Raw genomic sequence first — 23,366 nt, 5'->3', positions numbered from 1 at the left:
TCAGTCGTGTCCGACTCTGGCGACCCCGTCCGACCCCATGGACTGAAGCCTACCAGGCTTTTCCGTCCATGGGATTCTCCAGGCAAGAACACTGGAGTGGGTTGCCATTTCCTTCTCCAATGCATGAAAGTGGAAAGTGAAAGTGAAGTCGCTCAGTCGTGTCTGACTCTCAGCGACCCCATGGACTGCAGCCTACCAGGCTCCTCTGTCCATGGGATTTTCTGGGCAACAGTACTTGAGTGGGGTGCCATTGCCAGCAATCTTAAATGGTGGACAAGTTGGTCTTGGGTCAGATTGCTTCAATTAATAACTCTGTTCCACTTAGTAGCTGTTATACCATGAGCAAGTTATAAACATTAATCAATTCTCAATTTTCTCACATAAAATGGGAACAAGATAATACCTAATCTTAGATTTACAAAGATTGAAAGAAATGGCTACATGTAACATGGAATGATACTTGGGCCATGTTAAGTGTTCCAAGATTGTTAGCTGTGGTTATCTAAGTAGAAAGCACAATTTTATTCACAAGCAATATTTATTTGTTTTAGATTTTGTTCTAAAAGGTATATGAATTTTGCTATAGCCATATTTGATATAAGTTCATCTGTCCTTCTTTAAAAAATTTGTTTTCTTTATCATGCTCATAAAAATGGAATAAAACCTAAATAATTTGATCACTGCTACATTTTGTTCCTTGATTAACATTTTATAATAGGACATATCTGATGAATAGGTATTTTTTGTCTTTGCATAATATTTTTATATAGCTATAAGAAGCATTTCATTGTACAAAAAGCTAATTCTGTAACTATGTTTTATTATATATTTGGTTAGTTACCACGTGTTCTCTTAGTATTCATTAATATTTTTAGTTCAGTTTAGTCGCTCAGTCGTGTCCGACTCTTTGCGACCCCATGAACCGCAGCACGCCAGGCCTCCCTGTCCATCACCAACTCCCGGAGCTTGCTCAAACTCATGTCCACTGAGTCGGTGATGCCATCCAACCATCTCATCCTCTGTCGTCCCCTTCTTCTCCTGCCCCCAATCCCTCCCAGCATCAGGGTCTTTCCAAATGAGAGCTCTTCACATCATATGGCCAAAGTATTGGAGTTTCAGCTTCAACATCAGTCCTTCCAATGCACACCCAGGTCTGATTTCCTTTAGGATGGACTGGTTGGATCTCCTTGCAGTCCAAGGGACTTCAAGAGTCTTCTCCAACACCACAGTTCAAAAGCAACAATTCTTCGGCGCTCAGCTTTCTTTATAGTCCAACTCTCACATCCATACATGACCACTGGAAAAACCATAGCCTTGATTAGACGGACCTTTATTGACAAAGTAATGTCTCTGCTTTTTAATACACTGTATAGGTTGGTCATAACTTTCCTTCCAAGGAGTACGTGTCTCTTAATTTCATGACTGCAATCACCATCTGCAGTGATTTTGGAGCCCAGAAAAATAAAGTCAGCCACTGTTTCCACTGTTTCCCCATCTATCTGCCATGAAGTGATGGGACTGGATGCCATGATCTTAGTTTTCTGAATGTTGAGCTTTAAGCCAACTTTTTCACTCTCCTCTTTCACTTTCATTAATATTTTAAGTAATTGTAATTTTTAAGTACTCAAAGTGTTGTTACGGTGCAGATAACAAAAGCTCTGTCTTTTTCCTCATCTCACCCAGAATTTCTGCTATTCATTCAAATGCTATTCTAGGAGAGGCTTTACTACAAATACATGTGTTGTTTCCACCAGAATGTCAGTTTCATAACTGAAGAGCCTTTGCCTCTTGTCCATGGCCATTTCCATATGTTATAGAAGAATACTTGGTATCCAGGAGAAACTGAATAAAATGTAAGTGCACTGAATAAATTGGTAGTTCAGTTGTCTTTGTCTTTCATTTCCCTAAGCAATGTATTATTCCCAATCCTTGCTTCTGTGAAGCACAGTTTCTTATACAATATGGAGAGTTAAACACTATTGGTATATTCAAAAATATATGTAAAGGACCACAAAATGTTTCCAGATAATAAACATATACAACTGACATAATAAGTTTGTACTGTATATGCAACTTATATAACAAGTTTCAAATTCTGTTAATATCTATCTCATTCTCCATCATAGCTTTACCAACAATGCAACCAAATCAACTCTCCTTGATCACAAAAGACAGCCAACTCTAATTATCCAAGATAATGAGCTATGAGAGTAGAATGAATCGAAATTCACAAGTAATTCCCTAGTCATATTTTAGTCAGTATATTAAATGTCTCTACCTCCTAACCTTTAACTAGAACTGCTGGCAAGCGAAGAAGTGTCCCCACCTTTCCAAGCACCTCTGTCCTCAAGGGGCTGAGAAAGTATGAAATGTTTAAATGGCAAACAGGAGGGAGAGGTACAACGAGCACACTGCCAATGCACAGAAAATCCATAAATAATTAAATATGCAATTTTGAGTGAAAAATTATATCTTAAGATTATTTACAACTACATTGTATTTCCATCAGTATGCTACAGAACGTAGCTTGTCTGTATCATTTAATTCTTTAACACTTATTCTTTATTCTCTACTCACATCATACATATTTTGGAAAAAGAATATAAAAATATAAGAAGACAGTCAGTACATATATACATATATATATATACATATATCTCTTACCTTCTTCACTATAGTATATATTTATTTAAAGAATTTACTATGTGACATGATAAGGTGAAAATAAATGCTAAATAGATAGTAAATATATATATAATATATGTATATTAGTAGATTAAGTGCTAAGTAGTGCTAAGTTTCATAAACACAAAACAGAATGATGAACAAGAGCTGACATTTATGTTACTAAGTGATAAGCTTCCCTGTGTTCACTCCTTCTGCCTTTTTCTCATGAATGAGCTGGTATTGCAGATGCCGAGAGCAATATCACAGGGATGCTACTGAAAGGCCTTCATGATCAGTAATATGTGCCTTTTGGGATGAATGGAGGTGGGCTTTTTACTGCTCTGCCTGAAGCATTGGATCAGTGTCTGGTATAGAATAGAATGAATGAATGTAACAAGGGAGAAATGTTTAAGTGTACTTTAAAATACAGTACAGTATGCAAAATAAGAGAATTACATACACATTTAGAGTGGAAAAAGTGACTACTGTTATCTTTAAGGGGAGTTAGGAAAAATCTTGCACAACAGATGATATTGAACAACATTGTTAAGGAATAATGAAATACATCAGCCAAAAATTTGTGGATTCAATATTCCAATAAATGGGGTTTCATATACATGTAAAATTACAGAAACATTAAATAATAAAGCCTGTTTTCCCCTTATTAATGACACAAAGCCTCTGGACATCTCTAGAATACAGGTTTGAGGATTAGAATGGTTTCGTTAGTTGGGCTTGAACTCAGAATAGGTTCCTTTTAATTGGTTTGTTTGGTTTTGTTTCTGTTTTCAGGCTGGAGAGCCACAATCTTAACTGCTCACTCTCTCACACCTTTCTTTCCTTCTAAAACTCGTTTAGTTGCTTTTCTTCATTTACACCGTTGTGCTTTACAATATCTACTTTCTGTTTTATATTAATACTTCTCTCAGTAATGTCTTTTACAGTTAAGTAGATTTGAATTTGCTGTCAGTTCTTTGAAAAAATATTTTTTACTTACTCTTTGCTTGGGGATTGCTCTTTTCTTTTCTTTTTTTTTTTTACAAAACTACCCCTGGTAACCATAGTTTCTATGTTAACGCATACTTGGGAATATTTGTCTTTTGCCATATACTTTAAGATATCTAGTCTCAATTTTGGAGAAGGCAATGGCATCCCACTCCAGTACTCTTGCCTGGAAAATCCCATGGACAGAGGAGCCGGGTAGGCTGCAGTCCATGGTGTTGCTAAGACTTGGACATGACTGAGCGACTTCGCTTTCACTTTTCACTTTCATGCATTGGAGAAGGAAATGGCAACCCACTCCAGTGTTCTTGCCTGGAGAATCCCAGGGACAGGGGAGCCTGGTAAGAGCCCGTCTGTGGGGTCACACAGAGTCGGACACGACTGAAGCGACTTAGCAGCAGCAGCCTCAATTTAAAGATATAGAAAATTCATGAAACTTAACACTTTTTAAAAACTATAGCCACTATAAATACCCTATTTCTTTGTACTGTTGTGTGATTAGTGCAGAGAAGCCTGGGGTCAGTCTGATTTTTATCCTTTTGCAGATTTTTAACTTTCATTTGTTTTTATTTTATTGTCTGGAGATTCATAATGATTTTTGTTTTACTTTTTAAGTTTGGTAAATATCATACAAGGTGTGACTGTTGTTCATAGGTTTTGTGACCAATATTGAAGCATCTTTCTATCTCTAGAGTTAATGTTGTTGCCGTTTAGTCACTAAGTTGTGTCCAACTCTTTTTGTGACCCCATGGACTGTAGCCCGCCAGGCTCCTCTGTCCAGGGGACTTCCCAGGCAAGAGGACTGGAGTGGGTTGACTTCTTTAATTTTTTTTTTCTGACACTTTCTTTGAATTGTATATTTTTTGGTTTTGTTTGTTTTGTTTAAAGGATATCAGTTATGTATATATTGAATGTTTTCTTTGTGCATTCTGCTGCATTTCTCTCATTTTCTTTTTTTTTACAGATAGCTCCATTTTATTTTTTTTTCTTTATTTATTTTTTTTTTTAGTTTCCCCTGCCATGTCTTTTTTAAACTGATGTACCCATTCTCCTTGTCACTGCTTCCAAAGTGGCCAAAAGTTTTCTGATGGCTTTATACTTCGATTACTTCTTTTTCCCTCAGCTCTGTCTGCTTATTTTAAAATCCCCTTACATTGTTTTATAATTTCCTACTTGAGCTTTCATTTTGAACTCTACTCACAGAGGTCATTTTTATTATATTTTTTTGACTCCACAAGGAACTGATTAATCACTCTTTTTGGCTCCACAACAACGTGTTTTTCCCCCCTAAAAAGTGCCTTGATTTTTTTTTCTATTCAACACCATTTTTTTCCCTCACAGTATATTAATAGATTTCCTGTTCTATTTCGTATTTCATTTTGTATTGAATGAGAGGAGCTCTTATTGAAATAGCTATTTAAAGAATAATAAAAAGGAAATAGCAACATTCTCCAGTATTCTTGCCTGGAAAATTCCATGGGTAGAAGAGCCTGGTGGACTACAGTCCATGGGGTCCCAGAGAGTCGGACATGACAGCAACTAAACACCACCACCAAATAATATTAGAAATGCTTGCTGAAAGATTTCAAGTTTTTCATTAAGACACAGTGTAAGTGACTCTGTGTGTGTGTGTGTGTGTGTAGGGGAGGGAGATCATATAAAAAGAGATATTTGTCTGCTGTGTCTATTCATGTCACGCCAAAGACTAAGGCTTGGCACATAAAACGCGTTTCAGTAAGTATGCATTGAGTTTGCAAAGGAACTGAGATGAACCTCCGTGGACCAAGACTGGACATGCAATGCTGTGCACCACCACGTGGGGGCCTTCCTGCTCTGTGTCTTGCACAGCTGGCCTGCCCAGAGGTTTCTGCACTCTTTCCAACCTCCCTAAACATGCTGCACAATCCAAATGGGTTCAGGGTAGCTCCTATGGCATTCTGTGTATACACCACCCCGATTCAAACAAGAAGTCTTTGCTTTTGTTCTTCAGATGAGGCCACTTACTGGAGAGCTCTTTTCTCTGAGAGTCCATTAGATTCCACAAGCCACAGATCCTCCCTTTGGTCTTTCATCCCTCACTGACCTTGGCAGTACTGCTATGCAGATATTGTAATTTTCATTGTATATTCTCCTTTTTTTTATTTCCTTGTAGTTATCATCTTTTGCAGACAGGAGATGAGTAAATATATACAGTGCTTCATTACTTCAAGGTTATAATACTCTCTTTTACATTCTTCTCGGTATGCATCTTTGTCATTTGAAATGATTTAGGGTTCGGCATCCCACTCCAGTACTTTTGCCTAGAAAATCCCATGGGAGGAGGAGCCTGGTAGGCTGCAGTCCATGGGGTTGCGAAGAGTCGGACACGACTGAGGAACTTCACTTTCACTTTTCACTTTCATGCATTGGAGAAGGAAATGGCAACCCACTCCAGTGTTCTTGCCTGGAGAATCCCAGGGACGGGGAAGCCTGGTGGGCTGCAGTCCATGGGGTCGCACAGAGTCGGACACGACTGAAGCGACTTAGCAGCAGCAGTAGCATGTGGTTGTATACTCAGTTTTTATCAGGATTGCAAAAATAACTGCTATTGTGTAAACTGCTGAAAGAGAAATAAATGTCTTCAATAAATAAATGACTTTAAATGTTTCTAGCAAGAAGACATTAAAATGAACCCCAAATGAACAGCCTTGTAAAAATTACCCCACATTTCCTACTCTGCTGCTGCTGCTAAGTCATGTCAGCCGTGTCTGACTCTGTGTTACCCCACAGACGGCAGCCCACCAGGCTCTGTCCCTGGGATTCTCCAGGCAAGAATACTGGAGTGGGTTGCCATTTCCTTCTCTAGTGCATGAAGGTGAAAAGTGAAAGTGAAGTCGCTCAGTCGTGTCCGACTCTTTGCGACCCCATGGACGGTAGCCTACCAGGCTCCTCCATCCATGGGATTTCCCAGGCAAGAGACATTTTCTTACTCCAGGTCTAGTCTAAGTACATCTGTACAGTTGTCAAGTAAATTACACTGGTGACTTCCTCTTGGAGCCACAGTGAACAAAGTCAGAACTTAATGAGGTCATTAATGAGATTTTTCTAATGCGAGGTCTCTTGACAGGTAACACTTGGAGGAAAGTTTTCTGTACCAATGCTCTAAGTAGTGATGTCAGGTGTGAAACCTTAGAGATTTTAGTCATTTGTTCAGTTGATATGAACCCCTTATGACTCTATCCCCCTACCTGAGGAGGGTATCAGAGTTACAGTTGTTGAATATTTGTGAGATCATTTCAACCTTATGAAGTCTTCTTTGTGACATTTACTATATGAGGAATTGTCCTTAACCAATAACATTGATGATCTTGATTCTATACCCTTGAAAGAGAACATGATTTTTATCCCATATTCTAATTTCTGTCAAATTATATTAAAAACATTGAGAAAATTACTGCTTTTATGTTTCTGAGAAAATATTTAGCAAAAACAAGAAATCAGATTTGGAGAATCATGCATAATAGAGGTTAAATATTTTCTGAGAGCAAAAGAAAACTCATGGAGAATGTGATGCAGATCTCTTGACAGATTGGCATCTTAGAAATGAATTGAAATGAAAGCAGTCTTTAGGATGGATTGGAGTAGAATGAAGTGAAAATAAAATGAAGGAAAGAGTTAACACAGTCACCTTAGAAACACACAGTGTGCTCCTCAACTAAGCAGTAACAATAGTGATAATGAAGTAAAACAAATATATAGGAGATGATTATTGGACTTCCTTGGTGGCTCAGATGGTAAAGAATCTGCCTGCAATGCAGGGGACCCAGGTTTGATCCCTGGGTTGGGAAGATCCCCTGGAGAAGAGAATGGCCACCCACTCCGGTATTCTTTCCTGGAGAATTCCATGGACAGAGGAGCCTGGTGGGCTACAGTCCATAGGTTCACGAAGATTTGGACATGACTTAGCGACTGAACAACAACAACAATGACATAACTAGATATGAAGGAAAATCAGAGGTTTTGGTGGTGAATGGGAAGGTTGGGAAAGTGAAGACTTCAAGAATGACTTCTAAGTATTTGACTCTGGTTATCAAAACCATAGTGGCATGTACCATCAACAATAGTAATTATATGGGTAATGAATGGTGAACTCAGACTGATGCTTGTTAAATTTGTGTTGTTCGTGGGATATTAGTGTGGAATTCTCCAACAAGCAGGCAAATATATGGATCTGGGACTCTCAGGAAATGTCATGAGTGACTTGGAGATGGACCACCAGGGAGTAAGTTGAAATCCTGGAAGTCCGCCCAGTGAGAACAAAAGGAGCTAGTGATGGAACTGAAAGAAGCCTGAATATCTTGGGGGAAAGAGTACTAACTTGATATTATAATTTTCTAAAATAAAAAAAAAAATATATATATATATATATATTGCCTACTCACTGAAACTTGACCTCAAGTAGTTTACATGTAAGTAATTCTGGTAACGTTGCTTAATAAATGTTAGCAAATGCAATGAATTTTCAGAGGATGATATGACATTTGGGCAGAGGCTGTCTGGGAAGCTTTGGGACAGAGAAAAGTGTTTTTGGTGGAAATAAGAGTGGGAGCAAATAAACACAGGTATAAAATCATAGGAAATTGTCTTAAGATGATTAATATTGTGACTGGTTGTGGGTTTGCTAGAGGACATAAAAGGGAAAAAAAGATACAGATGAAAAAACACATTTGGACAAACCAATGGAATTTGAACTTGGGTTATTTAAATTAAATTAAATAATAAAATTTTTGCTATATATTATCATTTCAGATAATATTAAACTTGTCTTGGTAAATAATTTAACCATTGCCTTACACATAGGAGCAGAAAACCCTTTCTAGCATGCTATATAATTCCATGTTATTATCACTTCAAAAAATCTTAGAAGTGAGTTATAAATTCATGTGCATAGAAATCTTATTTTGACCAATATCATCTTATTTATATTCAAAGAATAATTAGAAGCAGAGCTTTAGTCCCTAGACATCAATTGGTTTAGAATGGTAGATGATACTCTCAAGACCATTGACACATCTCAAGGCAATTTAGAATATTTAAGACATTGATGTTTTATAACACAAAATACATCTTGGATAGTTATTCAGTGTTCAGCATTGAAATGTGCGTCACTTTTATGAATGTGACATACTCTGTTTCAAAAACGCGATTTTAAAAACACACTTACACATATTTTGTTTTAAAAATGCAATTCTGTGTCAGCATATTTATTGCTTATGTACTTAAGGAATGAGAAATCAGAATTCAAAAGGTATCACATTTCCATTATTGAAGCATAAAATTGAGAAGCTCGATGACATAAGTTTTTAAGACTCAAAAAGCTCTCTTTATCTCTTTATTATCACTGTAGTTCTATAACTAGGCCATTTGAAAAGTATGTCATTTTAGCACAGATTTTAGACAGGCAGTATATTTGTTTGTATATTAAATCTTACATGATCTGGAACAAAGCCTAAGGCACCACACTTTTGGGAATATGTACAATTGAACTAAATCACTGAAATGTACTAAATAGAATTGACATGCATTAACATTGAACTTAATTTAATGCTTTTTCTATGTTTTTATGGAAGTGCAATTGACTACCACATTATATTGGTTTCAAGTGTGCACCATATGATTTGACATTTGTATATATTGGAAAAGATCACCACAGTGAGTCTGCTTGTGGTAACGATCTTGTCACCACACAAAGTTACACATGATTTTATTTGTGAGAATTTTTGAGGTTTACTTTCTTGGCGACTTTCAAATTTGCAATATGGTATTATTTGCTATAGTCACCATGCTATACATTACCTCCCTATGACATTATATAACTGGATGTTTGTACCTCGTGAACCCTTTCATTCACTCTGCCCACCCTGAATTGATGCTCCCTTTGGCAGCCACCAATCTGTTATCTATGAGTTTTGTTTGTTTCTTCGGTTTAGACCCACATGTAAGTCAGACATATGGGACTTATCTTCCTGTGTGACTTACTTCACTCAGTGTGACACCTGAAAGTCCATCTGTGGTGTTGCAAGTGGCAAGATTTCATTTTTTTATTATTGGCTGAGCAGTATTCCAGTGTATACATACACATACCACATCTTTATCCAATCATCCCCTGAGGGGTTCTTAGGTTGTTTTCATATCTTGGCTTTTGTAGAAGTACATGTATCTTTTTCAGTTAGTGTATTTGTGTTCTTCAGATAAATACCCAGAAGTGGAATTACTGGGTTATACGGTAGTTCTTTCTACTTTTTAATGTTTTGAGTTACCTCCAAGCTGTTTTCCATAGTGGCTTCACCAATTTACATTCCCACCAATAGTGTACGAGGGTTCCCTTTGTTCCACATCCCCATCGACACTTATTTCTTTTCCTTTTGAAAATTACCATTCTGACAAGTGTGAGGTGATACATCATTGTGATTTTGATTTGGGCTTCTCTGATGTCGAGCATCTTTTCATGTGCCTTTTGGCTATCTGCATATCTTCTTTGGAAAAATGTCTTTTCAGATCCTCTTTCCATTTAAAAAAAAGATTGATTTGTTTGTTATTGAGTTGTTTGAGTTCTTTGTATATTTTGGATATTATATCCTTTTTGGATATATAATTTGCAAATAACTTCTTCCATTCTGTGGGTTGCTTTTTCATTCTGTTGATGATTTCTAGTCTGTGCAGAAACTTTTTAGTTTGATGTAGTCCCATTTGTTTAATGTTTTCTTTTGTTGTGACTGGTTTCAGAGTTAGATCCAGAAAATACCATCAAAAACAATGTCAAGGAGCTTTCTGTCTATATTTTTTTCAAGGTTTATAATTTTGGACTTTACGTTCAAGTCTTTAATCTATTTTGAATTAATTTTTCTAAATGGCATAATAAAGTGGTCCAGTTTTATTGTTTTCCATACGGCTGTCCAGTTTTCCCAAAATCATTTTTGAAGAAACTGTCATTTTCCCATTATGTATTCTTGCCTCCTTTGTCATATAGTAATTGATCATGTGTGCAGGGGTCTGTTTTGGGTGCTCTGTTCTGCTCCATTAACCTATGTGTCTGTTCTCATGCCAATACCATGTTGTTCGGATTACTATAGATTTGTGTTACAATTTGAAATTAGTAATAGCAATGCCTCCAGTTTGTTTTTCTTTCTAAAGATTGCTTTGGCTCTTTGAGATCTTTTGTGGCTCTTTACAAATTTTAGGATTTTTTCTTCTATTTTTGTAAAATATGTCACTGGAATTTTGATAGGGATTGCATTGAACTGGTAGATTGCTTTGGGTAAGATGGATATTTTAACAATATTAGTTTTTTTTTCAATCCATGAGGACAGAATTTCTTGCATTTATTTGAATCATCTTAATTTTTTTCCATTGGTGTTTGTGGTTTTCAGAGCACAGGTCTTTAAGCTCCTTGGTTAAATTTATTCCAAGGTATTTTAGTCTTACTGATGCAATTGTAAGTGGGATTGATTACAGAATTTTTTGTTTGATGATTTGTTATTAGTGTATAAAAACACAAGCTTTTAAAATATTAATTTCATAGCTTGCAATTTTCCTGACTTTGTTAACTAGCTTTAACAGTTTTCTTCAACAGTGTGTGAGGCAATAACTTCCAGGTGTTCAAGTTGGATTTAGAAAAGGCAGAGGAATGAGAGATCAAATTGCCAAAATCCATTGTATCATAGAAAAAGCAAGAGAATTCCAGAGAAACATCTGCTTTTGCTTCTTTGACTACACTCAAGCTTTTGACTGTGTGGATCACAACAAATTGTGGAAAAGTTTTAAAGAGATTGGAATACCAGACCACCTTACCTGCCTCCTGAGAAACCTGCATGCAGGTCAAGAAGCAACAGTTAGAACTGGACATGGAACAACAGACTGGTTCCAAATTGGGAATGGAGTACCTCAAGGCTGTATATTGTCACCCTGCTTATTTAACTTATATGCACAGTACATCATGCAAAACACCGGACTGGATGAATCACAAGCTGGAATCAAGATTGCAGGGAGAAATATCATAAGCTCAGATATGCAGATGACACTAACTTTACAGCAGAAAGTGAAGAACTAAAGAGTCTCTTGATGAAAGTGAAAGAGGAGAGTGAAAAAGTTGGCTTAAAACTCAACATTCAAAAAACGAAGATCATGGCATCTGGTCCCATCACTTCATGGCAAATAGACAGGGAGACAATGGAACCAGTGACAGACTTTATTTTCTTGGACTCCAAAATCATTGCAGATGGTGACTGCAGCCATGAAATTAAAAGACGCTTGCTCCTTGGAAGAAAAGTTATGACCAACCTAGACAACATATTAAAAAGCAGAGACATTACTTTGCAAACAAAGATCCATATAGTCAAGGCTATGGTTGTTCCAGTAGTCATGTATAGCTGTGAGAGTTAGACCGTAAAAAGGGCTGAGCACTGAAGAATTGATGCTTTTGAACTGTGGTGTTGGAGTTCCTTTCCTCTTGAAAGTCCCTTGGACTGCAAGGAGATCAAACCAGTCCATCCTAAAGAAAATCAGTCCTGAATATTCACTGGAAGGACTGATGCTGAAGCTGAAACTCCAATACTTTGGTCACCTGAAGAAAAGTACTGACTCACTGGAAAAGACCCTGATTTTGGGAAAGATTGAAGGCAGGAGGAAAAGAAGATAGAGGATGTGATGGTTGGATGGCATCACCGACTCGATGGACATGAGTTTGAGCAAACTTTGGGAGTTGATGATGGACAGGGAAGCCTGGTGAGCTTCAGTTCATGGGGTTGCAACAAGTTGGACACAACTGAACTGATGCTACCATCTTGAATAACCTCCATTTAATTTTAGATATCTAGAAAATGAATGGAAAAATGCAAAAACACTCAGGATTTTTGATTAAGTAGTTTATTACTTAAGGTGCATAATAAAAACTGCATATTGTAGCCGTGTGTATGTCTGCGCACATGCACATATGTTCAGTCACATCTGACTCTTTGCGAGCCTTGTACTGTTGCCAGTCTGGCTCCTCTGTCCATGGGGCTTTTCATTCAGGAATACTGTAGTGGGTTGCCATTCCCAACTCCAGGGGATCTTCCTGACCCAGGGATCAAACCTGCATCTCCAGCATTGGCAGGTGGATTTTTTACTACTGTGCCTCCTGGGAAATTCTATTACAGCCACATGTATACACAAAATAAGAAAGATAAATGTAAATAATTCTAACAGTTTTCAAAAGCATATTGGTATTATATTCTCAACATACTGGCATTCTATGGTAAAAATATGCATGCATGAATTAATTCATTTTCATAAAGCAGTTTTAAGCAACTGTACAGAAAACTATAAACATTTCCATTAAGGTTGGAAACAGAAAATTGTGCTTAATACTATATATTTTGTAATGATACTATACGTTTAATAGTACTGCTAATTTTATGTTATTAAACATAAAGCTATTATTTAAAATTAATATTTGAAACACTGGGGCTGGCACTAGTGGTAAAGAACTCACCTGCCAATGCAGGAGACCTAAGAGACAGAGGTTTGCTCCCTGGGTTGGGAAGATCTCCTGGAGAAGGGCGTGACAACTCACTCCAGTATTCTTCGTAGAGAATCTCGTGGACAGAGCAGTCTTGTGGCCTATGGTCCACTGGGTCGCCAAGAGTAGGACATGAAGCGACTTAGCACAGCACACATTTGAAATATTAGACAAGTTAGGCCATATGAAGCAAAATATTTAAATAAAATTATAAGTGACATGAGATAAAGAAAATAATAAAAACCAAGAAAATATACAAAATATTAAAAAGATAAGCACGGATAATATATGAAAACAGGATAGCAAGCAAGAATCATGACTATTTTCACCCTAGAAAAATGCAGTAATTGTTTCCTTTTTAAGTCTCTTTTTAAGAGCCACAAAAACTAGGTAATTGCTTAAAATGTGTGTAAATCATATGTGCATATGATTTATGCTGAAAAAATATGAAGTCTCTAAACAAGCTAAGAAGATGCACTGTTTTAAGGATGTAAAATTTTTAGAGATGAGTCTATAAGTTAAATGCAACTTTTAGTCAAATCACAGCAGGACGTACTTCAGGACTTGAAAAGCAAATTCTAAAATTAATTAAAAATTGTCAAAAATATAGGTATTTAGGGGGCTTGTAGGTTTTTATTTAAACATCAATGTTAATTGTAAAGCTCTAATGGCTGAAATACAGTGAATTCCAAAAAGATATAGAAAGACGTATCAATTAAATATAAACTAGAAATAAATCCACGGATGTATGTGAGCTTCACATATGACAGAGGAAGTTTTACAAAACAGAGAGACGAGATCAGCTATTAAACAACTAGCATTGGAATAATTTGCTCTTTGTATAGAAAAAAGTAGACTAGATTTCTATGTAAACTACAAAAATATCCAAACTGTAATTACAGTTAACATTTTAAAAAATCTCAAAGAAAATATAAGAAAATGTCTTTCTTTGTTTTTTACATCAAGGCTGAAAAAGACTTCCTAAATGCAGAATGTAAAGTGTAAGCTTTAAAGAAAAAGCTTGATATATTTGAGTTAAATCAAATAGAGTTTCTGTATGTGGAACTGATTATAAAATTGCTTGTGGAAATAATAACAAAAGAATGACCATTAACATGGAAAATGATACAGATATCTAAATGCTCCTCTCTTAATATGAGGGAAGAGTGAATAGGTAGCTAACAGAAATGAATGTATATATACAGCTGACATTTGAAGAACACAACAGGTTGTTTGAGATGACTACCCTGCAGGTAGGGCTTTCCAGGTGGCTCAGTGGTAAAGAAGTCACCTGCCAGTGCAGGAGATGCAAGAGACATAGGTTCAACCCCTGGATCAGGAAGATCCCCTGCCAGCCCACTCCAGTATTCTTGTCTGGAGAATCCCATGAGGCATGGGGTCACAAAGAGTTAGACATGACTAAGCAAGCGTGCATGTACACATACTCTCTATGTAGTTCAAAATCTTCATATACTTTATATCTGCCCTCTGTATCCGTGATTTGGCATCCGTGGGTTCAACCAACACAGATGCTGTAGTACTGTGGTATTTACTTGAAGAAAACCTCTCTTTGCGACCCCATGGACTGTAGCCTACCAGGCTCTTTAGTCCATGGAATTTTCCAGGCAAGAATACTGGAGTGGGCTGCCATTTCCTTCTCCAGAGGATCTTCCCAGGATCAATCCCAGGGATTGAACCCGGGTCTCCCTCATTGCAGGCAGATGCTTTACCGTCTGAGCCACCAGGGAAGTCCTGTGTATAAATGGACCCACACAATTCAAATCTGTGCTATTCAAGGATCAACTATAATCCAGGGTCAGTTCAGTTCGGTGGCTTAGTCATGCCTGACTGTTTGTGACCCCATGGATTGCAGCACACCAGCCTTCCCTGTACATCACCAACTCCCAAAGCTTGCTCAAACTCATGTCCATTAAGTCAGTGATGCCATCCAACCATCTCATCCTCTGTCATCCCTTTCTTCTCCTGCCTTCAATCTTTCCCAGCATCAGGGTTTTTTCCAATGAGTCAGTTCTTTGCATTAAGTGGCCAGAGTATTGGAGTTTCAGCTTCAGCATCAGTCCTTCCAATGAATATTCAGGCCTGATTTCCTTTAGGATTGACCGGTTGGATTTCCTTGCAGTCGAAGGGACTCTCAAGAGTCTTCTCCAACACCACAGTTAAAAAGCATCAATTCTTTAGCACTCAGCTTTCTTTATAGTCCAACTCTCACATCATACATGACCACTGGAAAAACCAGGGTAATCCAGGGTATATAACAGTAGTATACTAAGTAAAAACAGATGAATTGTAGAATGTTGCAAATAGTAGGGTAACATTTATACCATGTGCAAACAAAAAGAATGATAAATGTTTGTTAGTTTTATATTTCTGTGTGTGAGTATATAGATTTGGCCTGGTTTTGAATCTGCAAAGTGAAAAGCAAATGAAACTAGTGGCTGGAGACTAAATGAAGTGAACTTTATTTATAATATTATATATTAAAAAAACTTTAAAAAGATAATACAACAAAATGTGAACAAATATAAATTTGAGATTGCTGGTACATAGAATTTTTGCACTATTTTTGTGTTTTATAGTATTTTTCTCAATTTTCTCAAAACAAAATCTCTTGGGATTGTTAGAAATAATGGTTGACTAAAAGAGGTTTTTTGATTTCTAGAGCAGCAAAGCTCTGTGTCCTCTTGTCAAGAATAAGATACATTCAGTAGGAAGAAGCATGCTCAGAAGAGGCCTTTGTAAATCAGATAATAAAAAACAGTGCCAAGACTGAAGGATTAGAAACAGAAAAATATACCTACAACACCTAGCATGCTGCTGCTTAGCTATCTGTTAGGCCTTCCAGAATTTTGGTAGGATGAGAAGAATCTAAATCCACTAAATAACTAAATAGACATTTCTCCAAAGAAGACATACAGATGGCTAACAAACACATGAAAAGATGCTCAACATCACTCATTATCAGAGAAATGCAAATCAAAACCACAATGAGGTACCATTTCACGCCAGTCAGAATGGCTGCGATCCAAAAGTCTACAAGCAATAAATGCTGGAGAGGGTGTGGAGAAAAGGGAACCCTCTTACACTGTTGGTAGGAATGCAAACTAGTACAGCCACTATGGAGAACAGTGTGGAGATTCCTTAAAAAACTGGAAATAGAACTGCCTTATGACCCAGCAATCCCACTGCTGGGCATACACACTGAGGAAACCAGAAGGGAAAGAGACACGTGTACCCCAATGTTCATCGCAGCACTGTTTATAATAGCCAGGACATGGAAGCAACCTAGACGTCCATCAGCAGATGAATGGATAAGAAAGCTGTGGTACATTTACACAATGGAATATTACTCAGCCATTAGAAAGAATACATTTGAATCAGTTCTAATGAGGTGGATGAAACTGGAGCCGATTATACAGAGTGAAGTAAGCCAGAAAGAAAAACACCAATACAGTATACTAACGTATATATATGGAATTTAGAAAGATGGTAACAATAACCCTGTATGGGAGACAGCAAAAGAGACACAGATGTATAGAACAGTCTTTTGGACTCTGTGGGAGAGGGAGAGGGTGGGATGATTTGGGAGAATGGCATTGAAACATGTATATCATATAAGAAACGAATCACCAGTCCAGGTTCGATGCAGGATACAGGATGCTTGGGGCTGGTGCATTGGGACGACCCAGAGGGATGGTACAGGGAGGGAGGTGACTTGGCGGGGTGGGGGGGGGGGTTCAGGATGGAAACACGTGTACACCCGTGGCAGATTCATGTTGATGTATGGCAAAACCAATACAATACTGTAAAGTAATTAGCCTCCAATTAAAATAAATAAATTTTAAAAAATAAAAAATAAAAAAATAAATCTACTAAAATTATATCTTCTCTACCCTATAAAGGTCAAAACAGAACTTAAGCTGGATTACAGAAAATTATGAAATAATATTTTTGTAGAGGTGAGTTTGTATTAATATCTGTTACAATTTATACTCTTTTCCTCCTCACTTTTACTACAAGTTGGGCTAACTATAGCACGGCTATTTAACCCCACTCCTAAGACAATCAGAATATTAATGATCATGACTAAAATTATATATGTGTGTATATACATGTAGGATATCAGAAGTATATTGTACATGTAGGACAGTTTGCTTCCTCTCAAGCTGAAGATGGAATGAATTTAGAAAATATTTTCTCTTTGCTCAAAATCTTATTCTTCACATATTTACAGCTGCTGAGTATAGCCAACATTTAATTGTGTGAGCTACAATTTTCATCTTTCAAGGTCATACTTATAATGGAAATACTAATTAATAGTTAGCACTTATAGGCTTTTTATCATCGGAGTACTTTACTAACAATTAATTTAATCGCTCAAGAACCATGGGGACCCTAATTTCTGTAGGATAAAGGAAGGTTATATTAGGGTCTTTGGGAAGGAAATTAGACCAGAATATATGTTGACATACGTTCACAGCATTAATCAATGTAAGTAGGAGAAATAAAAGGAAAAACACATATAATTCAGCTTATCTTTATTATGAAGTTGTTGATTTCTAAAAACAATGCCCCATTTTCCATTTCTAAAATAAGGCACAATAAATTCAGCTTTAATTAAGTGTAATTTGTGGTGATTCACTGAAGGAAAACAATAAGTAGGGTATAAATGCACTTATAACACTGTAGGAGTTCATAATTATATTTTGTATGTACACTTTATCTTAAGATTAGTCCATATTTTGCTAAGCTGTTCTATACATTTTACTTTGAGATTACTCCATATTTCAGCACAACTTTTATGTATGAATCTTTTTTTGATAACGATTGTTTTGAGCACTGAGACCATAGTGGTACCTTTGCTGTGATATAATTTTCACGTTATTCTGTTGTAGCTTGGAACTTCCTATTTGCAATTAATTAAAACTAAACATTTAATAATAGAGACGCAGGCCAAAAAAGGACTCAATAAGGTTTGTCTCCATATTAATGTTGTGCCTACAAAATTTGATAAAGTTAGTGTGCTTGGGAAAGCTCTAATTGTGAAGAAATGTATTATTATTTTTTTCTTTAACTTGTAAGTGATCCGAGTCATCATCTTTACCTTTGATTATATATTTCTGTTTTATCACAGTTAATAGAGCTAGGTTTCATATGGTAAATGCACAGAAATGATTCACCTGAATATTTTAATTGGATTCACCTCAAAAATTAACTTGGCATATGAATAATATGAGAAACATGCCTCTATTTAATTAGCAGAGAGACTTGTCTACCATTCTCATAGTAAAAGGCTGTCTTCTTTGGGGATTTGGCTGCCTAAAGTCATTAAAGATGCCATCATTTCTTGAAACTCAGGTGAATGTGTTTATGGAAGATTCCAATTTAGTTAATTACATAAGGAGTGTCTCTTTCTCCCTCTCTTTTCTCCCTCCCCCTCTTCCCTCCCTCCTCTCTTTCTTCCCTCCCTCCTCCTTCTGGCTCTTTTTTCTCTTCCCCCCTTTACAAAGCAACCGAGAGTATTTGGTAGATCAGCCTCCCAGTTCCAATAATGTAGTTATTTTGCAGGGGCTATAACAGGACCCTGTATAGATACCTTCAAAAATAATGTTCTACAGAATTTGTAGCTTCTTTCTAATGTGAAAAGTTCAATGTGTCTTGCAAAATTCGTGCCCATGTGAGAGACTCTGGCTCAGCTCATGAACTCCTTATTGCCAAATTCAGACTTAAATTGAAGAAAGTAGGGAAAACCAATAGATCATTCAGGTATGACCTAAATCAAATCCCTAACGATTATACAGTGGAAGTGAGAAATAGATTTAAGGGACTAGATCTGATAGACAGAGTGCCTGATAAACTATGGACGGAGGTTTGTGACACTGTACAGGAGACAGGGATCAAGACCATCCCCAAGAAAAAGAAATGCAAAAAAGCAAAATGGCTGTCTGAGGAGCCCTTACAAATAGCTGTGAAAAGAAGAGAAGTGAAAAACAAAGGAGAAAAGGAAAGATATATTCATTTGAATGCAGAGTTCCAAAGAAGAGCAAGGAGAGATAAGAAAGCCTTCCTCAGAGATCAATGCAAAGAAATAGAGGAAAACAATAGAATGGGAAAGACTAGAGATCTCTTCAAGAAAATTGGAAATACCAAGGGAACATTTCATGCAAAGAAATGGGCTCAGTGAAGGACAGAAATGGTATGGACCTAACAGAAGCAGAAGATATTAAGAAGAGGTGGCAAGAATACCCAGAAGGAATGTACAGAAAAGATCTTCATGACCCAGATAATCATGATGGTGTAATCACTCACCTAGAGCCAGACATCCTGGCTGTGAAGTCAGGTGGGCCTTAGGAAGCATCACTATGAACAAAGCTAGTGGAAATGATAGAATTCCAGTTGAGCTATTTCAAATCCTAAATGATGATGCTGTGAAAGTGCTACACTCAATATACCAGCAAATTTGGAAAACTCTGCAGTGGCCACAGGACAGGAAAAGGTCAGTTTTCATTCCAATCCCAAAGAAGTGCAATGTTAAACTACCACACAATTCCATTCATCTCACACACTGGTAAAGTAATGCTTAAAATTAACCAAGACAGGCTTCAGCAATATGTGAACAGTGAATTTCCAGATGTTCAAACTGGTTTTAGAAAAGGCAGATGATTCAGAGATCAAACTGCCAATATCTGCAGGATCATTGAAAAAGCAAGAGAGTTCCAGAAAAATGTATATTTCTGCTTTATTGACTATGCCAAAGCCTTTGACTGTGTGGATCACAATAAACTGTGGAAAATTCTGAAAGAGATGGGAATAGCAGACCACCTGACCTGCCTCCTGAGAAATCTGTATGCAGATCAGGAAGCAACAGTTAGAACTGGACTTGAAACAACAGACCTGTTCCAAATAGGAAAAGGAGTATGTCAAGGCTGTATATTGTCACCCTGCTTATTTAACTTATAGGCAGAGTACATCATGAGAAACGCTGGGCTGGATGAAGCACAAGCTGGAATCAAGATTGCCAGGAGAAATATCAATAACCTCATACATGCAGATGACACCACCCTTATGGCAGAAAGTGAAGAAGAACTAAAGATCCTCTTGATGAAAGTGAAAGAGGAGAGTGAAAAAGTTGCCTTAAAACCCAACATTCAGAAAACTAAGATCATGGCATCTGGTCCTGTCACTTCATGGGAAATATATGGGGAAATAATGGAAACAGTGGCTGACTTCATTTTTGGGGGGCTCCAAAATCACTGCAGATGGTGACTGAAGCCATGAAATTAAAAGATACTTAGTCCTTGGAAGGAAAGTTATGACCAAGCCAGGCAGCATATTAAAAGCAGAGACATTACTTTTCCAACAAAGGTCCATCTAGTCAAAGCTATGGTTTTTCTAGTAGTCATGTATGGATGTGAAAGTTGGACTAAAAAGAAAGCTGAGCACCAAAGAATTGATGCTTTTGAGCTGTGTTGTTGGAGAAGACTCTTGAGAGTCCTTTGGACTTCAAGGAGATCCAACGAGTCCATCCTAAAAAAGATCTGTCCTGAGTGTTCATTGGAAGGACTGATGTTGAAGCTGAAACTCCAATACTTTGACCACCTGATGTGAAGAACTGACTCATTGGAAAACACCCTTATTCTGGGAAAGATTAAAGGCAGGAGAAGGGGACAACAGAGGATAAGATGGTTGGATGGCATCACTGACTCAATGGACGTGAATTTGAGTAAACTGCAGGAGTTGGTGATGGAAAGGAGACCTGGTGTGCTGTGGTCCATGGGGTCACAAAGAGTCAGACACGACTGAGCAACTGAACTGAACTGAACTGAGAGAGTGAAGAGATTCAGCAAACTGATGCAGAATAACAATTAAAAATTATTTTTTATCTTGGAATTATCATGTCTAGTTATCATAATCTTAATTTGATACATAATTTACCAAGTATTTAAATACTAACTTCACTTTAAAGTAAACAAGTCTATGAAATGAACATCTTTTATCTCTCACCCATCCACACAGTCAAAGCTTATAATCAGTTGGTGCTTTAATTAAACAAAACAAAACAGAATAATCATGGCCTTCTGCCGTTGATCTAGTTATCCAAAATTCTAGTTTACGTTTCAATCCTTGATATCATTGGGGTACTTTGGCCCAGAATTTAGGGCTTATTGTCTCAAACATGGGATGGGTACTTGCCGATAATGAGTTAACTAATGAATAGCTTCAAAGATCAGTGCTAGCATTCTCTTAATGTAGTTTAAAAGTTCCCCACAAGGGCTTGTCTAGGACAAGATTCACAGATAAATAATCTAGTCTTTCCTGGATAAAAGTTGTTTCTGGTGATGGCACAGGTTCAATAAATTATTGACATACACCTAAGGTAGCCTGTTCTAGCATTACAGATGCTATTGAGGATGGATGGAAATAAAGAAGGTTCAACTTCCTACTATTTCAGAGATTTTTAGGGAATTCTAATTGCATTTTCAGGGTTTCCCTGGTGGCTCAGTGGTAAAGAATCTGCCTGCCAATACAGGAGATCAATCCCTGGGTCAGGACCATCCACTAGAGAAGGAAATGGCAACCCACTCCACTACTCTTGCCTGGGAAATCCCATGGGCAGAGGCGTCTAGTGGGCTACAGCGCATGGACCTGCAAAGAGTTTGGACACAGCGTAGTGACTACACAACAATAACAACTGCATTTTCCAAACTGTACATTCGAAATGATTCCAAAATTTCTGTGGTGAGATAAATAATAACCCCCAATGTACTCACATGCTAACTGCAGGAAACTGTAAATGTTACTTCACACACCAAAAGAGAACTTTGTAAATGCATTTAAGCATTTGGAGATAGGATGATTCTGCTGAATTTATTTCAGTGCCTAAATGCAATCCCAAGTTTTCTTAAAAGAGAGAACCAGAGGGAGACTTGACTACAGTGGTAAAGAAGGCAATATAACTATGGAAACAAATTGCAGTGATGCAGCCAGGAGCCAGGGAGTGTGGGCAACCTTTAGAAACAGAAGAAGCAAGGAACAGATTCTCCTCTGGAATCTCTAAATAGAACAAGGCTTCTCAAAACCTTGCCTTCATTCTGTAAACTGATTTCAGACCTTTGGCCCCGACGACTGTAAAAGAGTAAATGTGTATTGTTTTAAGTCACAACATTTGTATTTCTTTACAGTAGATGTTCCCAGCCTCTGGGATGTAGACTGGTACCTCCTTGTCAGATCAAGGGTAGCGTTAGATTAGAAATAAGTGTGTGCATGCTCAGTCATGTCCTACTCTTTATGGCCCCATGGACTGCAGTCCGCCAGGCTCCTCTGTGCTTGGGATTTCCCAGGCAAGAATACTGGAGTGGGTGGCCATTTCCTGCTCTAGGGAAACTTCCAATCCCAGGGATCAAACCCACGTCTCCTACATTGGCAAGCAGATTCTTTATCCCTGAGCCACCTTGGAAGGCCAGATTAGAAATAAAGGGCACAGTGAATGTTTTATGCTTGACCCATCCCTAAACCATCCCCCGCCCCACCACCCTGGTTTGTGGAAAAATTGTCTTCCACAGAACTGGTCCCTGTTACCAAAAAGGTTGGGACGCTTTACATCATCTATAGAAAACCAGAACCAATACAATATCCTTTTAAACCCCTAGCCATTAATACTTTACACAAGTCACTCTAAGCCAGTGCATAATTGATCAAATAGCTATGAAACAGTTATCTCTATTCATGTGCCTATACATAAGTTATACTGACATTTGATTTTGTTTTAGTGCTCTTAGATAATTTTAACTTGCATTTCTTTGCAATTTTCACAAAGCAATCACCGACATTTTTCTATTTACTTTCAATGCAAACAGCCAACCTGGTTTTTAAGCATCATTCATTTACAGGCACCATACAGTTAAAATTCTCTTAATCCTGTATTTTTAACTAAGACATTTGGCTCCATAACAATGAAACCTCTTCTGCTTTGCAGATAGAATATTTAAAAATTTCAGAAAAGAGGTGTTTCTGTTTTAACGTCTGCTTGACATTTCACTATGCATATTCGATTAAGTTGAAAAAAAAGATACAAGCCTTATAAACCATCTTGGTAGCAGATTACACAGGAAATCTCTGATCACATGTGTAGAGAACAATT

Source organism: Bos indicus, chromosome 20, assembly GCF_029378745.1.
Source record: "Bos indicus isolate NIAB-ARS_2022 breed Sahiwal x Tharparkar chromosome 20, NIAB-ARS_B.indTharparkar_mat_pri_1.0, whole genome shotgun sequence".
In the NCBI taxonomy this organism is placed as follows: domain Eukaryota; kingdom Metazoa; phylum Chordata; class Mammalia; order Artiodactyla; family Bovidae; genus Bos; species Bos indicus.
Note: the sequence above shows the minus strand (reverse complement) of the source record.